Below are 7,427 nucleotides of genomic sequence, written 5' to 3'. Positions count from 1 at the left end.
ATAAGAACTATATGGGATTAAGATTTTAATGTGAAGTCCAAACGCATGACAAATTCATTTAAATCAGTTTCTCGTTTAATCTTGCGAGAACAAATTTCAGAAAATGACTAAATGGGACTTGGGGCGATAAAGTGCCCCTGATATGAAAGGTTAGGAGAGATCTTTGATAAGGTTTTTACATGAAAGCTTTGTACGACATTGGATCGGATATTGGATCCAAGTTTGGCATGTTTTTTTTTATATGAATCCTTTAAGTAAAATCAAATGTCCGATCAGTTTCAGATTCGGATCAAGATTTTAAGTCGAATCTAAAGTTGACCCGAATCAAAATCGGTCCCGGATGCATTTTTTACATGTAAATAGCTTGTTTTGTTTTGTTTTGTTTTGGACTCAGTATTACCACATGTATTTCAGATTCTGATTCAATTTAACTTGCTCATATGTAATTTGGATCTATTGTTTGCGTTTTGGATTAAGATTCAGATGTGATAGGATCTGGCCTGAATCTGACCCATTTGCACACCTAATTCAAGGCATTTAGTTTTTCGTCAACAACAATGTTAAAATCAATTCACCAAGTGAATCTGTTTCTTAAAAAAACCCTGAATCTAATCTAATCGAATAGTTTGCCAATCACAACTTCATGACATGTGTTATTAAACAATAAAAAATATTTTTAAAAAAATATTAAGTGATATTTTTAACTTTTTTTAAAAATATTTAAAAAAATGGATTGAAATGATAAGTAATTGGCCCTTTCTAAATTGGCTATGGACGGATTCGATCTGAATCACAAGATTCAGACAACATTGCTCGGCACGCATTTGTGTAGGGGCCACAAAAGTTTTGGATGTCGTCCACTTCATAGATGGATGGCATCAATGGTTGAAAATATGGACAGCTGAAATTTGTCCAACACTAGAAGCTTTGGATGGTTTTTGGGTGCCATTAGTTTCGATGATGAACAAAATCCAATGTACCACTAGAACCCCAAATAAATCTTTTCTTCAGTTGACTAAATTGGCCTTGCTTAGGTTTGTATTTGAATTATGCCTGGCCTCAATGTTGGCACCCACATTTTCTCATCACCAATTAAAAATGAATATAAACACATGCATAAAATTGTACAACTAGTTGTATATACATGTGACTCAGAATATTGATTATACCTCAGACATCACAACTAGGTCCTTACTGAAGAGTAGTGATGATGGTTTGGTTCTATTTCTACTATTATGTTTTTCTTTATATTTACAAGTATTCATCATGAATTATCTAAGATATACATAAAAGACATAAGATATTAGAGTAGTTCATTAAAAAACATTTGATAAATACAAATAAATAAAGAAGTAATTCATTAAACAACTCTTAACAAGTATATTGCAAAGCATCTAACATATTGTTATTCATGCTTTCACCTTTTGTTGTCAATATCACTACATATATTATACTTGTATGACACAACATTCTTGTATTTTGTTCTTCGTCTCTTCACCTTAAGTTGCCCTAGTTTATGAACTACTTTTATGAATATACATGTATAAGAGTTGATAAAGTGATGTATGAGACATTATCTACCATAAAAAAAATGAATATGCATTATATGCAGCTCAATACAATTCAACTATAAAGATCTTATTGTAATAATCCTCTGATAGTTTGACCTCATACAAAATGCATGTGATCACATGTTTGCATGAAATTCCGCAAACCTACCACTCTTTACAAGTGCATTTTTGTTTGTCAAGATCAACTCGGTAACCGTGAGATCAGTCACGAGCTTCGTACCGATATCGGTGATAATGTACTACTTGCACACATACTAGTGCTTTTATCTTCAGGTGCTTTATTTTTTTCTTTTACCTTAAGCATAACAACATTTATCATTTGCTTCATGATTTTCTTTCTTTTTTAAAAAGTTTTATCAGCATGAGATGAAGTCTTTCAATAAGAAAAATTATGAGCTTGTCACGTATGGCGAGAATCTACACATTGAAGTTCTATGCTATATTAGACGTTAAGCACCCATTTCTTCTTGCTGAAAAGTGACAATTTAAAATCCACATTAGCATCAATATAATGGTATGCGACTTAATCTTGCTTCTAGACCTTTTCGAGAAGATAATTGTATTGTAATGAACCAAATTTCTTAGAAAAATATTTCATCAAATGCTTTATGCAATATCCAACATGACATGTGAGTCATGTATGGGGGACAATATACTTTAGACCTTCATGCTTATAAGAGATAATTGTAAATTATAATCTATCTTTATAATCATTGAAGACAACAAACTCTTTTATCACATGATCCAAAAACTACACCCATGAATCTTTTAACTCCTTATCTATAATTGCAAATGCTATTGAAATATCTCACCACAAGGATCATTACTATGAGCCGACAATAATATACTCATGTATCTTCTTTTTAGTAATGTGTCATCTATCATAAAAACTGAAGGAAAACTTTTAAAAAACCTATCAATGCATGCACGAAATAATAAGAACATGTACTTAAATCAATCTTTCTAATCGATCTGAATGTACCATAATAATCCTCGGTTAGCCTTCATCAAATGCTCCAAATAGGCGAGAAACATCCTGGATGACTCTTTTAATTAACTATAGTGTCTCATTTGGCCATTCTCATCTACGTCATGCATGTTTGTAAGTAACCTTCACACTTTATTGCGATTGACGATATTCATGATTTCTCTTGAAGTTATCTTTGGGTTATCGTGCGTGCATTTATAAATAACACATAAAATCTACTTGAAAGTCATTTTTTCACTATAAAGTTGTAATGATTCATCACATGTATGCTCATTTTTATACTTCTTTACTTGAAAGAATACTCTTTTGTACAACTTTGTATAATAGATCTTTCAAGGAAAATCAACTATAGTCTGCATGTTATTTCCCGTGCAAACGACAATGACTGTTATTGCAACTCTTCAAGAATTTGACTTTATAGTTATTCTTGATCACATGACCCTTCAAAAACTTGTGACAGTGTTGGAGATCATTAAATATTTTGTCAAAAGCAATTTCTCGATCGTTTGAGTTGTTGTTAGCTATTGAAGATGTTCACACTCATTAAGTTTTTCATTACACAACTCCTCATACAACTGAGATTTGCTGCTTCACTGATTTTTAATTGCTCTTCATTGTATGAGAATCCATTGAACAAAAACTTATTCATCTAAGTCTGATTAATATAAAAGCATAAAACAATTTTACTACCCAATAAATGCTCATATGACTTATACATTATACCAAGGTTTCAACTTCTAAATTGTCATTTGTGCATCATTTTCAACAACCATTATTTGTCTAATGTCATCAGTGTCTTTGTCTTCTCCTATCGTTTCTGAGTATGGCTCAATAGACATGGTATAAGCATCATGATCTATATCATCTGATTTTTCAATGTCTACGTCCTCACTACTACCACTAATTGACTCTTTTGTTGCACAAACTAAATCAAAATTGATTATATCTATTGCTTCATTTGCTTTCATGCATACAATATTCTTGCATTTTTTACTTTCAAGATTAATCATAAAAATATAACAATCATCAGCATACCTACATCTCAAGCATAAATTACAATGTCCAACAACTTATACTTAGCATGTCATCTGCCCTTGAAGGCTGAATATCATCCACATTACTGTGACCAAGATCACTAGCACTGATTTATCCATGTAGTTCAACAATTTGCGCAGTAATCCTCAGATCATGTATAACATTAATTGTTCGTGAAAGTTATTTATTGTCTATACAACAAAAATCTATATAATTAATCGTTTCAACCAACTACATACCCTCTGCATGCCTGAGCTCAATGTTTGAGACATCGATATCGTTCACTGTTTGGGACAGATGGATATTCGTTAAAGGACTCAACTTGATAGATGGTGTTTGTGATAGATGCACATTCTCCATGAGATCTACATCATTTGATTCATCAACCACTTCTTGTTTATCTTCGCAAGCAATAACTTCTTTCATTTTATAAGCAACTAGGTAAATGTTACCATTAATAATAATGATTCTATATCATCATCATCATCCAACACACCTATATATATATATATATATATATATATATATATATATATATATATATATATATATATATATATATATATATATATTGGCTATCTACGTTCGAAGAACAACTATACCAAATGATCATTGTCTTTTCTGTATATTCGATTTTACACAGACATCAAAGCCATAAATTTCTTATAGCTATTATATTTGAAAACCACTATAAATCTCTAAGTAGGGTAATTAGTGATAAGATAATATATTTTAGCCATTTTAGAAGCCATTATTAACTGCCTACACCAACCACAAAAATATATCATACATCTAATGAAAATGACATATGAGAAAAGACCATTCATATACATTTCATGCATTCAATTAACATAATTACCTACAATAATTGTTTTAAAAACCAACTACTCATAATAACTCCCTAACCCCTATTCAATGCTTTGCACAGGCCTCATCACACAAACACAAAAATACTGAATATTAAGTAAAGGACAAGCAAACAAAAAAAATTATCTCTAACATAAATAAATAAATAAATATAATATAGATATCTATAAAAAGAACCTAAACATTATAAACACTAAACAATAAATAAATAAGTAAATATTAAATAAAATACAAGAAAATATACACAAAACATCCACAAAAAAAAAATATAAATACATGTGAGGCTATTAAATGGTCATATCTACAAACAAAATAAAAAGTTCAGATTGAAATAACACAAATACACAAGAGGGTATAAAACTCACCTTTCGACTTAACCTGAGAAGTTGATGTGAACGATACCACAACCTCATTGGAATGCAATAAAAAATTTTCATGAAAATCGCTGCAATGAGTGAAGAAAAATGTTGAAGGTTCTAGAGAAAAAAGGGTTAGGGTTTTTTCCAGAAACATATGATAAAAAGTAACAAAATGAACAAAAATGACTTTATATATGATTCAACAAGCATGCGAATGTAAGAAAATTCACATGCAAAAAGTTTGCACAGATCATCCATTATTTGTGGATCTCCTTGAGATTGAGTTATTTAAATGAGATCCACATGGTTATATGTAAACTTCATACTATATATGCAAATTTAGTGAAATATTTATAAAGGTAAGCATGTTTTAATTGCAGTTCAAATATTTGGTTATGCGAATTTAGTTAACTATTTATAAAGTTTCTACAAGTTTCAGTTACAAAAAATACTATATATGCAAATTTAGTAGAATATTTAAAGTTTCTACGAGTTTTAGTTATAAGAATTTTGCAGATTTAGTTATACGAACTTCATACTATATATGCAAATTTAGTGAAATATTTATTAAGTTTCTATAAGTTTTAGTTACAGGAACTTCACAAATATGGTTATGCAAACTTCGTACTATATATATGAATTTAGTAAAATATTTACTAAATTTATAGGTTTTAAATACAAAAAGTTTGTAGATATGATTATGAGAATTTTGTACTATAGACGTGAATTTTATTAAAATATTTGAAAGTTTCTACATGTTTTAATTACAAGAAGTTCACAGACATGATTATGTAAACTTCATATTATATTTACAAATTTAGTAAAATAATTGTGAAGTTTCTAGGTTTCAGTAACAAAAAGTTTGTAGATATGATTATGCTAACTTCTTGGGGTCTACAAAAAAGTGTGACTATACGTTTCAGTGAGAGTTTGTGATACAGAGAGTGTACTGGTATGTCATGTGAACTTCAAGAAATTTGCTCATGCCAAGGCTAAAATCATTATTTTAAAGCCAAATATTTGCAAATTTGGACATTGGTTTAATTTTAAAAAATTATAAGGTATTTTGGGAAACATATCATTTTTGCTATACAATACAATCATTTTTCAAATTAATTTGCTAGGCTTCCCGTTTCACCCAGGATTGGTAGACGATCTGAACAAACCGAACAAAAGGTGTAGCTTGGCTCATTTTTGTTTTACATCCAACTGAAACAAACTGGAGCTCCTAGAGAGCCCGAGCTAAACAAGTTGCCAGCTTAGCTCATTTACAAAAAAAAAAATACAGTAAAAAATAAATAAAATTTGAGCCATAAACATGAGGAGCCAAGCTTGAACTAACTCATTTACAAAATAGATAATTGTTTCAAACTTGTAAGCAAAAGGATCATTGCAAGAAACAATTCAACCATCCACACTTTATGATATAATATATATATATATATATATATATATATATATATATATATATATATATATATATATATATATATATATATATATATATATATATATATATATATAAGTATATTAATTAAGGAACCTATATGAGCCAAGCACAGCTGGGCATGGGCTGTTTGTACTTGGCTTGTTGAGCTCATTTCATGAGTTCAAACATGTGTTACCGATCGAACATGAGCCAAGCCAGGAGCGGCTTATCTCATTTCTCGATGGGGCTCATCAGGCCAATGTTACGGTGTAGCCGCAAGGAGAGATCATGTTCCAACTGAACCCGTCGGTTGACTCAACTCACCCTGGACCAATGGAAAAAAGGGTCATACCTTAGATCTCGACCCCTAACCATCCAACCCAAGCGCCTCATGAAATTTGGGTTGGACCCCGGTTTGATATAAAATTTCATAAATCATACCCGACTCATTTAATAATCAATAATCAGACTTCATGAATCGGACCTAGATAGTTAATCAGACCCTCTTCTTTATAACCAAACTCTGACCCTATAGGACCTGGTACAGTTGGGTCTAGTCATACTTAATCCGTTGGCACCTTTAATTTAGATGCCATTCATGTTGAGATCAACGGCATCCAAAGGAGCTCTGACGGTATTCCCATCTCGATAGGAGCAGGTTAGGGGAATATGAACGGTTAGGATAAAGTTGCTTGAACGGCCAGGATCCACGTTTGATGGGCATATATCAGCAGAGGATATGATCATTTAGCGTGCTGCCTTGATTGTGCCGCACCCAGTTGACGCTATTTTGATTCGGATCCAGTTCCTACATAATTCCCACACCCAACTTTATCCATTTTTACACGTAATGCTTAGTCTCACGTGGACAGTGACAGAGATGGTTTTGGATTTAGTTACGGATCTCCAGATCCAAGTCGAGAACCAACCGGGCTTCTTTTTCTACTACTTTTAAATGTCAAAATAGGCAACCCGCAACCAAAAGTCGGAACGACCCTGGTTTGCCATTCTCCGTTTTGAACCGTCCATCCATAGCCGAATTAGGCACGAGGTTCGTTCATCGGGAGAGAGAGGGAACGTTGTCGTTCGGCAGTCATTACTTAATCTTCATAGGGATATTTTTATCACTTTCAAGGAAGAGGACTACAGTATAGAATATCACTCAAGCGTAAATCACC

Source organism: Nuphar pumila, chromosome 10 (genome assembly GCF_984573655.1).
Source record: "Nuphar pumila chromosome 10, dmNupPumi1.hap1.1, whole genome shotgun sequence".
In the NCBI taxonomy this organism is placed as follows: Eukaryota; Viridiplantae; Streptophyta; class Magnoliopsida; order Nymphaeales; family Nymphaeaceae; genus Nuphar; species Nuphar pumila.
Note: the sequence above shows the minus strand (reverse complement) of the source record.